The following is a 16,668-nucleotide window of genomic DNA, read 5'->3' on the forward strand; positions in this document are numbered from 1 at the left end:
CAATGAGTCGGTTGAGTAAGCCAGCATCAAGTGAAGTAGAGCAATGAGCCGGTTGAGTAAGCCAGCATCAAGTGAAGTAGAGCAATGAGTCGGTTGAGTAAGCCAGCATCAAGTGAAGTAGAGCAATGAGCCGGTTGAGTAAGCCAGCATCAAGTGAAGTAGAGCAATGAGCCGGCGGAGTAAGCCAGCATCAAGTTATGTACGGCAATGACCAGGTGAAGTAAGCCAGCATCAAGTTATTTACGGCAATGACCAGGTGAAGTAAGCCAGCATCAAGTTATTTACGGCTATGACCATGTGAAGTAAGCCAACATCAAGTTATTTACGGCTATGACCAGGTGAAGAAAGCCAGCATCAAGTTATTTACGGCAATGACCAGGTGAAGTAAGTCAGAATCAAGTCATTCACGGCAATGACCGGGTGAAGTAAGCCAGCATCAAGTTATTTACGGCAATGACCAGGTGAAGTAAGCCAGCATCAAGTCATTCACGGCAATGACCAGGTGAAGTAAGCCAGCATCAAGTCATTCACGGCAATGACCAGGTGAAGTAAGCCAGCATCAAGTCATTCACGGCAATGACCAGGTGAAGTAAGCCAGCATCAAGTTATTTACGGCAATGACCAGGTGAATTAACCCAGCATCAAGTTATTTACGGCAATGACCAGGTGAAGTAAGTCAGTAACAAGTGATGTAAGGCAATGACCAGGTGAAGTAAGCCAGCATCAAGTCATTCACGGCAATGACCAGGTGAAGTAAGCCAGCATCAAGTTATTTACGGCAATGACCAGGTGAAGTAAGCCAGCATCAAGTTATTTACGGCAATGACCAGGTGAAGTAACCCAGCATCAAGTTATTTACGGCAATGACCAGGTGAAGTAAGGCAGTAACAAGTGATGTAAGGCAAAGACCAGGTGAAGTAAGCCAGCATCAAGTTATTTACGGCAATGACCGGGTGAAGTAAGCCAGCATCAAGTTATTTACGGCAATGACCAGGTGAAGTAAGCCAGCATCAAGTTATTAACGGCAACGACCAGGTGAAGTAAGTCAGCATCAAGTTATTTACGGCAATGAGCCGGTTAAGTAAGTCAGTAACAAGTGATGTAAGGCAATGAGCAGGTGAAGTAAGCCAGCATCAAGTTATTTACGGCAATGACTAGGTGAAGTAAACTGACAGCAAATGGTCTAAAGCAATGAAGCTATGAAGTAGGCCCGCCATTTACCTTGGTGTCGTTATTTTTTGTACGACAACTCATATGTTTCAACGGACGTGCACGATGAATTATTCCATAATATTACATAAAAATATTATGCAAAATTATTAACATTTTAGTCGATCCTCTTTGTCAAAAACAAAATAAAATAATCAGGTGATATTTCGTGAAATTACTCATAATTGCAATTTTTAACCAGATAATTTTAGCACGTGAAAATGGTATAAAATTTTATAATTACCTCAATAAACTATTGCACATAAATAACTGAGCTATCAGAAAAAGGTTATGCAAATCCCATCAGTTAACATGCTCTGAATGAACACATGCTTGGTATCCAGTCCACTTGCTTCAGTCATACGTATAAACCGTCTTGAATGATTGCCTCTATATCAATACCTATACATTGTTACAAAAGACTGCACGAATGTTTTACGGATTATTTTTATCTTTAAATATATATATTCAATTAACTTGCTCTTGAGTTTTATAAGGGACACTAATTATAGTTCACACATGCTCCAATATTTTTGTAAATAGATAAACAAAAACCACAGGTCAGGTACATATGTTATAGTTAGACGATAATCTCAAACAGTTAACTAGCATTAGGCGAACTAGTATATTTATAGGTCTAGTGGGTGCTTAAATCTAAAACTAGACCAATGCAACAATAACTAAAACGCCAAAAATTATGTTACCTACTTTTTGTAAAAAATAAGACACAGTTGAGACTTAAGACCTTTGAGAACATAGGTTCAGACGCCTGACAATGATACTCGTTTTTACCATCATTAGCCAAAGAATTACCAAAGTTTTGTATCATATATTTTCAATAAAGATTCTGTATGACATACACAAATTCACTTTGAAATTCACTTTGAATTAAAAATGCATGTAATATTAGCATTGACGCTTTATAGGCAGTAAAGTTTGGGACATGGTCAAAGGCGACGGACCATACGAAGGCGGTTATCTGGTATATGTTGACTTGTAGCACTGCTTGATTTGGGCTTATGTTGGCATTGATTCGTGTGCCATTTAGCATGATAATGGTGAAATTAAAAACTTCTGGGCTGTCCCACCATAGTTTCTATTGCTCTTATGGCAGAAAGCTACCCTCACGCTCCATCAAATGAGTCTCATTCTAAATGTGCAATCTACATATATTTACAACAAAAGAGACTAAAAATAAAGATACGATATGCTTCAGACTAAATATTTACACCAGCGATGAAAGGAAACACATTGTTTGCATAACGTGAGTGATAAGAAATGGTTTGAGGATGAAATTCACATAAGATAATCATGCAAATGTAACAATATATATTAAACGAATAAACACGTCTTTCTCACAGAAAACATACGAGTAAGTTACTGGTTTTAAAACAAGTTTTAAAAAGGTAAAACTAGAAGGATTAAATTGTAAACATATTACATCATATCCGGCTCTCATGAAAAAAGCTTATAACAATAGTCGACAAAGGTCAAACTTACACCAAGTTTTTCATATAAATACCAATACGACTCAACGTTTGTATTTGTTAAAATATATGCATTTTTGCTTATTCCTTGTTTCAGGTATATCATTAAAAGCTATTTATGAAATTTATGATGGAACAGACACTTAACATTGGGAATTATATATATATATATATATATATATATATATATATATATATATATATATATATATAGAGAGAGAGAGAGAGAGAGAGAGAGAGAGAGAGAGAGAGAGAGAGAGAGAGAGAGATTTTTTGTTGAGCAGCAATGCCAAAATACAAATTCATTGCCCATTGTGTAAAGCATTTAATAAAGTATGATATTTTGTCAAAACAGTTAGAAATATGTTTAAAAAGATAGAAGGCGTTGATGGAATAAAGTTGCCGTAATCGTAAGAGCAGAATATTTATGCGAAAATCAGAAGTTCACTGATTGACAAAAATACATTTATGTGTAAAGTACATGTGTGACACAGAGTTTTACTGTTTGATGTAGTATTGCCTAAAGACATCCATTTTTTTATATATTGAAAACTAATGTCTTGCGCAAAGATCTTGGTTCCGATGTATCGATACTTCAAGGCAGTCTCCGGCAAGCTTCGGTCCATGACAAGAATCCCCCTATTTCGAAACTATGGATTCGTTTAAGTTATTTTTCTGTCGAAATTTCCCAGATATTGAACTTTGCTGTATAAATGGCAAATAACATAATATGATAATGATATTTTTTATATTATTGAAGTAAAAGTAAATGCATGTAAAACTCGAAATGTTCATGAATATCGACCCAGCAGTGTCGACACCTCCTGGTCACACGCTTAAAAATAAATAATTAAGGTCATTAATCTCAAAGGACAAGACAAAAATAACAACAATCTGGATTTTGTATCCATTAAAACTGTCATAAAACTTAATAGTTAATAAAAATACACAATCAAAGATTGTTAAGATAAGGAGTGAGAGTATATGTTCATGTAAAATGTTTCTATAAACAAATCGATTAATTAATATATCAATTATGATATCTGTAGGTTATTGACCTACATACGACAGATCTAACCGTCAAAAAGAGATATAAAACAACCAATGATGAACGTCAGTTTTGGTGTTCAAACCTTGTAGTCAGAATTCTGATTCCACGAAAGCAGGTTGCGAAAAGGCATAAATCTGCAGTAAAACCAGCATTCACGGGAATTACAGTTCATAGACTACGGAATATTTTGTATTTTCATTACTTTGCACGCTGTTAACTTTCACCCAAGATTTCACCGTATATTTTTCTTCTTAATATTCAGTATAGAGTACTTTGAGGAGAATACAATTTCAACACCGGATTGATAAAAAACCAACAGGTTGCATCAATTAATACAAATTACACGAATCAAAACTTTGTTGAATTGCTGCTTATGCGAAAATTGAAGCCATATTTCTTTTCTTTTGATTTGCAAAAATCTTAGTACTGATTTGTTCTTGTTTAAAAAGGTAGAAAACTATAAAATTCAGCTCGACACCGTGGGGGTCAGAGTTAATGTTACAATGAGGTTCGTATATAATATGTATGCTTATTTATGCCAAGGGTATTGGTTTGAACTTTGCTAAGGTATCAAATTATACATATATACACATAGATAAAAGAAGGAAGTAAGCAGAGCAAGGACATTCAATTAACTACGTTGCAAAAGAAAAGCAAAAGTTATTATCTCACCGTTACCTTTCTTTCATTTCTTCTTTGTTGTTTATTTATCTGGAACAATTTAAAAAATAGTTAAATTCTTCATGACAACTATATACGTATCTTAGCCTTATGCCGGTTTAAAAAGGGTTAAACAACTGTTACTTTAATTTTGTATCCTATAGTTATTTTTATTTCATTGTTAAATCAATATTGGCGTCCTCCATTGTTTGTATCTTATCTTATTCCTAGTTTACATTGCCAGCAATGAAGTGCACAGCTCATTAACATTCTCTCACACTGTTGCTAATGAGACAAATACTTTCGTTCGCATGTGTTTTATGACCGATAAATGAGGAATAAATTGCAAGGTGGATAGTTTTCATTGTCTTGTTCGTTATTGATAAATCTATGCAACGTTCAAATGAACTGTTTCACTTGGTAAATAAATTTCTACGTTTAAGTAAAACGAATAAGAAGAAAATTATTTACCCTTCTTTACCATGTAATAATCTCCAGGTGGCGTTTATAAGTACACATGAATCGCGTGCATATGCATGGGATTCAGCTTTGGGGAACTGGTACGTTCACATTAATTCAATTGATTGTTAAATTTTACAAGAAATATTTTAGGTTAAACTTTGCTGTATTATGTACGTTTATTATATGCATTATCAAATGTATTTTCACTTGTCTACGAAGAGCATACACTAATATACACTTGTACAACTCGGTATCGCACGTATACATTAATCATTTACATTTATATGTTTTCTATACATCATTGTAACGGATCTTACAGGAGATGAGGCCCGTCATCTAGAGGTGAGACATTTCATCGTGATGAAAAACTGGCGGAGGTTTCGGAGTTTTATCCAAACAGAGGGTTGTATCTCAGTTTTTTCTAGCCCAGTTGATCACGTCTGTAAGCTCAAAAAAATTCGTTCAAGCATGTTGTTACCTATATAAAATTTACTCATGTTTCAAATTCATGTTGTTTATGTTTATCGGTTTACCAAGTGCTTTAATAACATTGAAATGGTATTGATTGTGTTGTTTTCTATAGGTGGTTATAAAATGGTATTCAGTGAACTTCTTATTCATACGGTACATTTCAGGAGACAAATATATAACAACGTAGTGTTTAATTGATTTTATTCTTTTATTCAATTCAAAAACAGTTTTAAAACATTGGGAGGTATAATGTACTCGCAATTGATGGATTATTGTGTTCGTGCGTGAACATTCATTCCAACAGTCTCCTACTCACGACATGATATCGCTAGAACAAGTTTCAATATCTTCTGGTAGTTATCCAAAACCCTTTAAGAGGTGTGCTATATTTATTTTAACCAAATATTTGAAATGCATCTATACCTATATGGAGGCTATTAGTTGCCAAAAGTCAAGACGTGTAATTCCCACAATGTGCTTCTTAATCGTACTAAATATCTCTTACATTTGTCAATGTAGACGTGCTATTTGTTGTTTCTATTCGTCAGTTTTTCCGTATTGATTTCTCATTTGTCATTATAGTAGTCAAAATGTATATTTGTCAGATCAACCCTGTATTATATTAACTCACTAAAACATAGATCGTATAACTTGCCTTTAACAATATGATGATGTAATTTAGAAAGCCGAATCATGCATATGTAAAACTGCAATCCTACAGTCGACACTCGCATTCGTAAAATGAACATTTGCAGTCCAACAAGTCCAGGTTTACAAAAGTCAATTGACAAGTTCAGAATTACAAGGATAGACGATTTTGCCTATACCTTATATGGTAAATGTCACCGAAAGAAACGAAGGTGAATGGGCGGAGCTAACGAATCAGATTTTCTTTCGTTTATTTCCGTCGAATCAAGCAAGGGTGATAACATCTTCGCCTACCTCCTGTAAATTCCCGGTTGTAAGGCCGAGTACTCTCCCTTTATTTCACAATAAAAACTAAAATTAACTTCATCTTTTATTTTATTTTGACGATCAATGTTCCTAAATGGGTTATAAATCACCATATTATTTAGTCAATTGCAGTTGGGTGTATCTGAGCTGGGCTCACAGACCCAGATTTATACTGCCATTGTCAGTTGTTTTTTACTTATATACCCAAGCAAGCAAAAATTGTTCATTTATTTTATTTACAAGTGGACCATGGGCGACTCGTTCAGTGGGGGAGGGGGGGCTGTAGGGCCTGTGTCCCCCCCCCCCAGTTGGCCCGCAAGTAAAGTTAAAGGTTAATTTTTTTGTCAATATTTCTCAGAAAAAAAATACTTAATTACGCCATAATGCACCAATTCAGACTAAAACTATTTAAAATATTCTAGGGGGAGTACCCCTAAACCCCATTTCCCACATTTTAAACATATTTATGTCATGCCCACTCGAGGGATCATGTCCAAAAGGTTGTGCCCCTAAGTCACGCCCCTCTAACGCAAGTCCCTGTTCAAAACCTGCTCCAGCAAACCCACGAAACTTTTGATGGATATCATAATGATATCCACCTAGTTTTGTCTAATGTTATACATTTACTATCTTAATAAGCATGTATGGTGTAAACGTGTAATTTCAATACATCATTGAAACAAAATATCCATGTGGATGGAAGAACTTGTGTCCCCCAGTAATGAATTACGGGATCTGCAACTGTGAACCATAACAATCAAGTGGGGGATTTCAAGAACATGAAAAAATAGATATCGTGAGTCTTAGATTAGAAAAACAAACGCGCGATTCCCCCCCCCCCCAAAAAAAAGGGCTAGGTCCGCTTCACCTAAATGTGAAAAAAGCCCTGACTGTTGAGTGTGGGTGGGGTATAAAAGGTAGCAGCAAGTAATAATTGTTTATTAGCAATAAATTGACTGCATCATTAAAATACTTTATTAATTACCTATAAAATAATATTCGTTACAGTATAATGCACGAGTTATATGAAGTTGTAATCTAAGTGTATTTTATCCATACAGTTCCAGCTACCAGGTAAGAAACCTCTTGGGCATCTTAGTGAATAATTTCAACTTAATGAAAATTTAGATTTTTTTCTTCGTAAATTTTAAATTATCTAATATTACTTGCAATCTTAAACATTGCAAAAAGACAAGAAAGTGTCCTCTAATGGTAGAATTTAAAATAGTGTTTATAGTAATTTAAAGCTGCACTCTCACAGATTGACAGTTTTGAAAACCTTTTTTTGTCCCAGACTCGGCTGATTTTGGCAGCAATGCTTTCTATACAAATAATAAGATTACTCACACTAAAACAGATCTAAATTGTTTGGAAAACTGCCGACAATTTTCATTTTTCTTAAAACGTTACTGTAGTATCACTTTTAGCCATAAAACATCAATTTGCGAACGTAAAACTGAAAAACTGTATCTGATCTTTTGTCAGCAGTCTTATACCACTGGTATCCAGACATTTACGCAGAAATTGGCTAATTCCAAAACAAAAAATAGAAATAGTTGTCAACTGTGAGAGTGCAGCATTAAAAGAAAAATAAGACAAAGGGACTTTTCATTCTTGAAGTATAATTTAATGCTAATGACTTACATTTTGTTGTGTTCGAGTCAAGTATCATTTTGCATACATCTCATTTCATGTCATATGTGCGTATTAATTACTATTATATAGACAAAAAATATGTTGTAATATCATATATTATTTTATTCGACATGAAATAATTTATAATCCATCCTGTTTCCAAATCATAGTCCATAATGTCATAATATAGATGATTCGTAATGTCCATAATAACGTTCGCAATGTCCATGGTCCAAAGTATCCATAATTGGTTTAAATAGAGCCGAGTGATAGCGGAAATTTCCAAAAGACGTAAGGAGGAGTTAAGACATGGTTAAGGCGGAGTTAAGACATGGTTAAGGCGGAGCTATCTATAAATAAAATTAAATTCATCTCGTAAACATGTTCAACTGCGAATGAAAAGTCACCACCATACAATGAACTTTGTAGAACTACGAACTGAAATCTGTCTTCTACACACCGCAATGTAAAACCCGGCATGTGACTTTCACAGAATGATGTGTGTTTAACATACACAACTTTATAAACACGACTGAATCGTCTGTTGAATAGATGCAACGAGAATAAAACTCAAATTGGTACAATGTAAAATGAAAATGTGCAGTGTAAAATGTAAACATACAACCGATGAGTTGGCGGTAAAGAAATAGAAGCAGATAATTTTATTAAGTTATTACACTTAGGTGACGATATATAAATACGCAGACAATTGAAATGTGTTGACTAAAAAACATTGCCTTAATTTACGTACTTAAATAGTCAAAACGTTCAAACGCCCTCAATACCGGTTTTAACCCACAGTTTTTTCTTACTTCTAGATAGATGGATTTATTCCGGCAATGAGTGCATAACATGGACAATCAAAACAACATATACAGTAAATACCATAAATATTACATAGATGCAAATATGACTGGTCCATGCCCTGTACACCAGCACCAAGGATAACTCAAGAAAAGGTCACAGAGAAGCCTTATTTCCATTAAGGTCCTTATTAATGTCGGTGGGATGACATAGACTTAGTTTTCGCATGCCAAGGCATTTATCTCAACCAATAAAATTATTTTCATATACGTTTAATGTATTTTGTTTGCAGCTTTTTGACATTTAACTTGGTTAAATTTAAAACAACTGAGCTTGTAATCTTTATTATAAATGGCCTTAACGACACATACCATGAGATGAGCCCTTTTAATAAATAAACTATCCTTACAAACTAGTTTTCTAACTGTCAATCACTACGAAGCATGATCATCTTTTCAATTACAAGTACATACAAATTAAGGCGTTACAATCAAATAAAACCCACCACTGTATGATAAATTCCAAAGGGAATAAAAGGTATTCTTTGAGAAACATTAAGGTAATTAGTTCCTTCTCATCTTTTGATATTGTTGATTATTGTTGTTTTTTTAACATTTTTACAATACAAATTCAGTAAAGAAATTTGTCTGTAAAAATGATACCTTATTAATTATTTTGTCTTTTCTGTGCATGTCGATCGAACACGATCTTGAAGTTTTCTACATCTTGGGCCTGAGCAACATCCTGTGTCAGCTGATTCCAAACGGATGCCACGGATGAAGGGTGAATGTGTCTTTACAACTTGGCTACTCAAGCTTGTAGGAAGGACGTCTAAGTGATGACTCTGACAATTGTTTATGACTGCACACGTCAAATTTTCTACAAATGTTGAATATTTGTTTAAACATATAGCTTGTAATCTTCTATAACCAAGACTGTGTAATTTCAGTTTAACCTATCTTACATTGTAGGGAAGCTATTTAATCGTTGATACATGGAACTAGTTTGGTTGCTCGCTTTTGTAGTATTTCAATAGTTTTTCCATTTTCAGGAAGGAAAACCAAACGACATTATCAATTTCCATATGTGGTGACGTTCAAACTCAGTATATTATATCACAAAAAATGCTTGTCTATTAAACTGAAATAATTCCTGATTAATGACAGAATACTGTTTACTTAGTTATCTTTTTAAAGATATTTGGTGTTTCTTAAATTTCATGTCTCTCTCAAATACAAGTTAAGGGCGGATCCAAGAATTGATGTTAGAGGGGGCGTAACTTAGGGGCGCTACATTTTGACTTGCCACTCTCCATCAGAACCGAATTTATATGATTAAACTGTTGATAGGGGTTTTGGGGAGTACTCCCTTAAAATATGGTTTAATAATTCAAGTCCGAAATGGTGCATTTTGATCGTATATTGTTATTTTCGTTCTCCAATTTACTTTACATTAAAAGTAAACTTTTAAATGTTGTTTAAGATGCGACCTTAGGGTTGAACTTGCGAATCCAGGCCACTTTTTTTACAACATTTATAAGTTCTCTTCCTTGCATGGAGAATGGATTTTCTGAATAACTGTGTCCGTTACTTTGCACTTGTTGAGTTTGAACGATGAAGTTCCTTTCATCAGCCCACTTGGATACACTATCTAGATGTTCTTTAAGAACAGCGGAAATTGATGGCTGCATGCAACTTTATATCATCAGCGAAAATCTTCACCGTTCTGCTGACAATGTCTGGAATATCATTCACTAAGACGATAAATAGTATAGGTCCGAGTACACTACCGGTTAGAAAGTCTTTTAACCAAGCTATCACATAACCATCAATGACGATCACCAGTCGACAATTTACAGATTGTTGAATGCTTTGGCTAGATCTAAATAGATTGTATCCCAGCTCTCTCCATCACTCACACAAGTCATTCAGTACTCACAACAGATGTAGTTGACATGATCTACCACTCTGAAAACCATACTGCTAATCTGATAATATTTGTTTTTGTTCAATATGCATTTGTAAAATTTTCTTACAATTTTCTCCATCATTTCACACACAACAGATGTCCGACTGATAGGCCGATAGTTACTTGGCCCTTTTCTAATACCTGTTTTAAAGATGAGAAGTAATTCTCGTTCTTTCCTTGGCTAGCTCTTGGTAAAGTTTTGCCAGCCTTTTCAACAGATCAGTGTGTATATATTCCAGAGCTTTAAGAACGTCATCTTCACTAACTTGTTCTCTTTCTACATCCGGAGTATTTTTGTAAATACTATTTTGCGAACACAGTGGTGAAAAACCCATTTAATACTCCCGCTTTATATTTATTGGGAGACACATATTTACTTTCAGAATTTTCAGACTGACTACTCTAGACATTCTAGAGTGTTCCCTAAAATGCCACCTACTATTATCGTCATGTTATTTAACCTCAAACCTACCCAAGCAACATCCTCATACACGTTATACAAAACGTCAATTCTTTAATATCCAATGAGGCACTGGCATAAATAGTTACAACCCTACCACCACTACTTGCGAGTGTTTCATAGCCTTGTAAATCATTAAATATAGGGGAGCATGGACATTAGATTAATATTACTTTGGGTAAAACAGTGATATCCAGAAATTCTTCATGTTCAAGCTATACTTGCAATGGCAATTTGTCTAGTTTATTCCTTAACTAATTGGCATTTTATAAAAAAAAATACTGCTACAAAGAATTTGTCCAGTATATGTTTAGTTTAAGTGCCAGAAACACTTGTAAGTAATTGTGGAACTGTTACGAGTTCTTTTAACAATTTCCTTTTTCAAATGATTATCTGTAGACAGTGAACCATTCCTAAATACATATTTTACATCAAACTAGAAACATTTGATTTTTAACAAACTATCATAAGAACAACAGGATGAATCATCATCCTCAGCGAGATCAATAATTTCAACGAGATTGGCAGTTTGATTAACATTAACCGTGTTAACAGGAACAGTATTTGCATGGTAATAAAAGTCTTCAGAACTTCTTTCGAAAATTCTGGCTGGTTGATGATGCCCTGGCTTACCCCACGGAAAATGATCAACTTGCGATTACTCTCAGTGTTATCTTGTTCACTCTAGATTTCATTTTTTACCCTTTCTCCATAAGTTTTGTCTGAGTTACAAAGATGCCATTCCACCTACTCCTATACGCATTTCCAACATTTGTCATGATATGTTTTATGATCGAGAAACATATTGTAAATGTTTACATATATGTGTAAGATGTCATTTATTCGTCATAAGCTTTGACCTTGCCGAAACTTATTTTATTTTTGGATGATCGCCTTACTCGATATTGTATTTTTTTATGAGTTTGGGTCGATTTTCATACGTTATTGATTTATTTCTCTCAATATTTGGGTTAAAGATGAAGTAGGTATAGTTAGTGAGATTTAATGCTACCAGAAGCAAAAATAAGAGCAAAAACGAACTAAATATCAATAATGCCATTGAAACTACAGGGCAAACCCTGAAGTTCCAAATTCAGGGATGAGGTGACGATCAATGAGAGACGCAAAGGAAACAGACATATTACACCACTTAAGTTAAGGCAAGCGCCTTAGAGCGGTCAGTGGAAACAGGAATTTGCTGTGGCGATAGGGTGTTACGCTGGTTTACAAGATCTTTACCTCCAAACTGTTTTTCAATATATACTTCATTTTAACCTCCATCGAAGTCAATGTCAGCTTATGGTCTTTTCATCTGTTGTTGGTAAAGAGGTTACTGGGCGTTTAAATATAGCGAAATGACCACAAGACTAATGGTTAATATATGAACCTCTTAATATTTGCAGCACATTCAAATACGTTTTAATTGTTTGAAATAAAAAGACTTGCTAAGCAAAAGAACTCTTGCCTATCTTTTAACTTTGATGAGCATCATATGCTTTAATCTTTGAGTCAGATATAAAACGCAGGTAAACGATATGGCTGAAAGGCATTAATCATCAGTAAAACAACATGTTCAAACTATACGAACTAGTTTTGCTACACTCGCACGCTGATAACATTCATTTGAATTTTCACCTTATTAATTAGAATCAGTGGGTACTCAATTATTAAATCGTATAGCGGCAGGATCTATTCAGGAATGTGCACCAAAAGAAGCGACATAAACAGAGATAAGGTTAATGGGGTTTGGGTGAGATATGCTGGCTTCTTTGTACTTGTGACGTGCCTACTAGTACGGACAATCGTCTGTTCTGGGATGGGTTAGCAAGTACTAAAATTCTCCATGTTCACAAAAACTGCCATCACCAAAACTGGGATGCGGTCTAACTTGGAAACGGGCGCTGTACCGTTGGGCTATAACATTAAAAATGCAATGCTATAGTAGTGTTGAAATTGTTCGTGTGAGTTATGGCAATCCTGATCAAACGAAACGGTTAACCCTTTTTGGATGTATAGACAGGTCAAAAACATTTGTAAAGTATTTAAATGTAAAAATGTGTGTCTTTAACGAACACTAAGGAAGTTATGATAAGTCATGCAACAGAAACAATATAGAATTACATACGTGTACTACGAAACTACATATTGGTCGATTTTCGTTTTGTTTCACTCTTGTCAAAATTGATTTATACCAAATAGCGATTGCGAAACGAAGCTGACTAAATATCAGTGTAATATGAATGTTTTCAGTCATAACCCTCTGTCGAAGATTTCTGTTTACTTCCTGTTAAAAGACGCCTTTTCTTAAGAGCTGGATCAATTCAAATGCACTTTAGTTTATTTCCATTTACCTTTACGAAATAGGCCCATTTTGTTTTCTTTTTTTTCTTAAAGAGATAATCTATATTAAGCGTGCTCGGATACTTGTGTTCACAGATGCTCAGTGTTCTCATGTTGTTATGTAAACTTGTGCTTTGATCAATCAACATTCATAAAGAGTCCATTTTTAGAATCAGTGCATGATAGTGACGTTGCTATTGTGCCGTAAGTTTTTATTGTGATTAAAAGTTGCATTAATAACCAAGTAGGAACAGATAAGTACGTTCATGTATAACGATTATTTCTAACGCCTGTGGATGCGTGTGTTCTGACATCATTGACAGCAATGAAAGCTTTACTCGAAACTGTCTTATCTAGTCCTGACACTCTAATAATGTTTACCTTGGTGAACGTAAGTAAGGAGACCGTACACTTGATTCATGGCATACTTTTGAAGAGACATATAATGCATTTTATCTGAAAGTTGGTCTGGGCCGCTTCTCTTCAGCCAGTACACTATCAATACATTTTGAATAAGTCTTGCTAATGTTATTGTTACTATCACCAGGCTATCATCCTATTGAACATTTGAACCACTTTTGAAAATTGTTCTTTAAAGTTTCAATCGTTGAAGAGTACTTGCAAAAACATCGTTATAATACGATACGAAGTGGCATCATAAACTTTAACAAACAATCAATATGTTTGTGTTGCGTGAACGTGGTGTGCCTTTCGCTCGGTGTCTCTTGGGCCAAAGCCTTGTGTCTCAAAACAGGGTTCTTGCTTTAATGTTTTGACTACTTTGCTTGTCTCCAGTTTCCATTGAAATATTGAAATTAATGGATGTTTTGTCTATACAGGCAAATAGCTTAAAAATAAAAGTAACGAATTGCACAGGAGCTTGAAATGTTATCAATTGAACAAGGTCTAAATCCATTAAAAAGATAACCACCAACCTCCCGAGAGAATTAAAACTAGTTATATGAAACATATATTTACGTTAATTTGCTAACATACTCATATGTGTCAAAAGTGGTTGTCAGTAGTGTCCTATATGCTAAATGAAATTAGTGCGAATTTCATAAGGTTTATATTTACAAAATATGTTCCAGGTTGCATATTAAAACCCGGTTTTAACTTAAGAAGCATCCCCTTTAACATTGGCGCTTCGTCAATGTTATTATTTCTTTTTGTTATAACAAAGTCAAACATATTGATTTCGGTTGCTGTAGTAACAGAACAATTTTACTAAGGCGCGCGTCCTTTTTGCTCTCCTGGCAAAATCTTGCTCTCCATTCAAACAAATTGAGTACGATTTTTTCGCCTCATTAGTGCTGGCTCTGTTTGTTCTATAATCGGTTGGCAAAGCTGTCCCTGTGAGGTCGTTTTTTCTTTGTCCAGAAACAAGGATTCGATAACAACATGTTTTGAACACAATTTATGATGTTTTGTGAAGAAAAAAAACAACAAACGACATTTTTTAAAATTTTGTTTCGGCATCCACTTTTCGATGCATCATTACAAAACCTGGAGTTATATATTTGCCATTCGCAAGACGTGCTCCTTGATTAATAAGGACAGTTGAAAATATCTGTGCAGGACATTAACATTATATTATGTTTCGAGCACATTTCAACAGCGTTTTCCTAATGACGGCGAAGACGACGACGATGACATTGACGATGACGATGATGATGATGATGATGATGATGATGATAATAATGATGATGAAGTGATGATGATGATGATGATGATGATGATGATGATGATGATGATGATGATGATGATGATGATGATGGTGATGATGATGATGATGATGATGATGATGATGATGATGATGATGATGATGATGATGATGATGATGATGCAACATCAACAAATAAGGCGTTATGCAAGAATGCATTTAATGTGCAAAACTAAGCTTATCACTTTGAACTACCTCAACATTTGACATTGTGAAAAAATTGAATCTCTGTTTCCTGTTTGTATCGGTTACCATGTGAGGCTGCATTACCATGTTTGTCATTTATTTAAAATAATTTCTTTTGCTTAATGAACTAAAAAGTGAAAAAAAAATCTCGAATATTCCATGTAAAATACTTTTTTTAAATTATAAAAATATGGTTCCTTCCGCAAGATCGGTAAAGTACTAAGGTTGTTATGTTCTGTCTGCAATATCAGTGCCATACTAAGCTTGTTATGTTCTTTCTGCAATATCAGCGTCATACTATGGTTGTTATGTTCTTTCTGCAATATCAGCGTCATACTATGGTTGTTATGTTCTGTCTGCAATATCAGCGTCATACTATGGTTGTTATGTTCTTTCTGCAATATCAGTGTCATACTATGGTTGTTATGTTCTTTCTGCAATATCAGTGTCATACTATGGTTGTTATGTTCTTTCTGCAATATCAGTGTCATACTATGGTTGTTATGTTCTTTCTGCAATATCAGTGTCATACTATGGTTGTTATGTTCTGTCTGCAATATCAGTGTCATACTATGGTTGTTATGTTCTTTCTGCAATATCAGTGTCATACTATGGTTGTTATGTTCTTTCTGCATATCAGTGTCATACTATGGTTGTTATGTTCTTTCTGCAATATCAGTGTCATACTATGGTTGTTATGTTCTTTCTGCAATATCAGTGTCATACTATGGTTGTTATGTTCTTTCTGCAATATCAGTGTCATACTATGGTTGTTATGTTCTTTCTGCAATATCAGTGTCATACTATGGTTGTTATGTTCTTTCTGCAATATCAGTGTCATACTATGGCTGTTATGTTCTTTCTGCAATATCAGTGTCATACTATGGTTGTTATGTTCTGTCTGCAATATCAGTGTCATACTATGGTTGTTATGTTCTGTCTGCAATATCAGTGTCATACTATGGTTGTTATGTTCTGTCTGCAATATCAGTGTTAAACTAAGATTGTTATGTTCCTTCTACAAGATCAATGTGATACTAAAGTAGCTGTTTTCCTTCTGCAATACCAGTGTAATACTAAAAAAATAAGGTTGTTACGTTCTTTAAGAAAGATCCGAGTAATACTAAGGTTGTTATCGTCTTTATAGATCAGTGTAATACTAAGGTAGTTCTGTTCATTCTGAAAGATCAATGTAATACTAAGGTAGTTCTGTTCATTCTGAAAGATCAATGTAATACTAAGGTAGTTCTGTTCATTC

Source organism: Mya arenaria, chromosome 4, assembly GCF_026914265.1.
Source record: "Mya arenaria isolate MELC-2E11 chromosome 4, ASM2691426v1".
NCBI lineage: Eukaryota > Metazoa > Mollusca > Bivalvia > Myida > Myidae > Mya > Mya arenaria.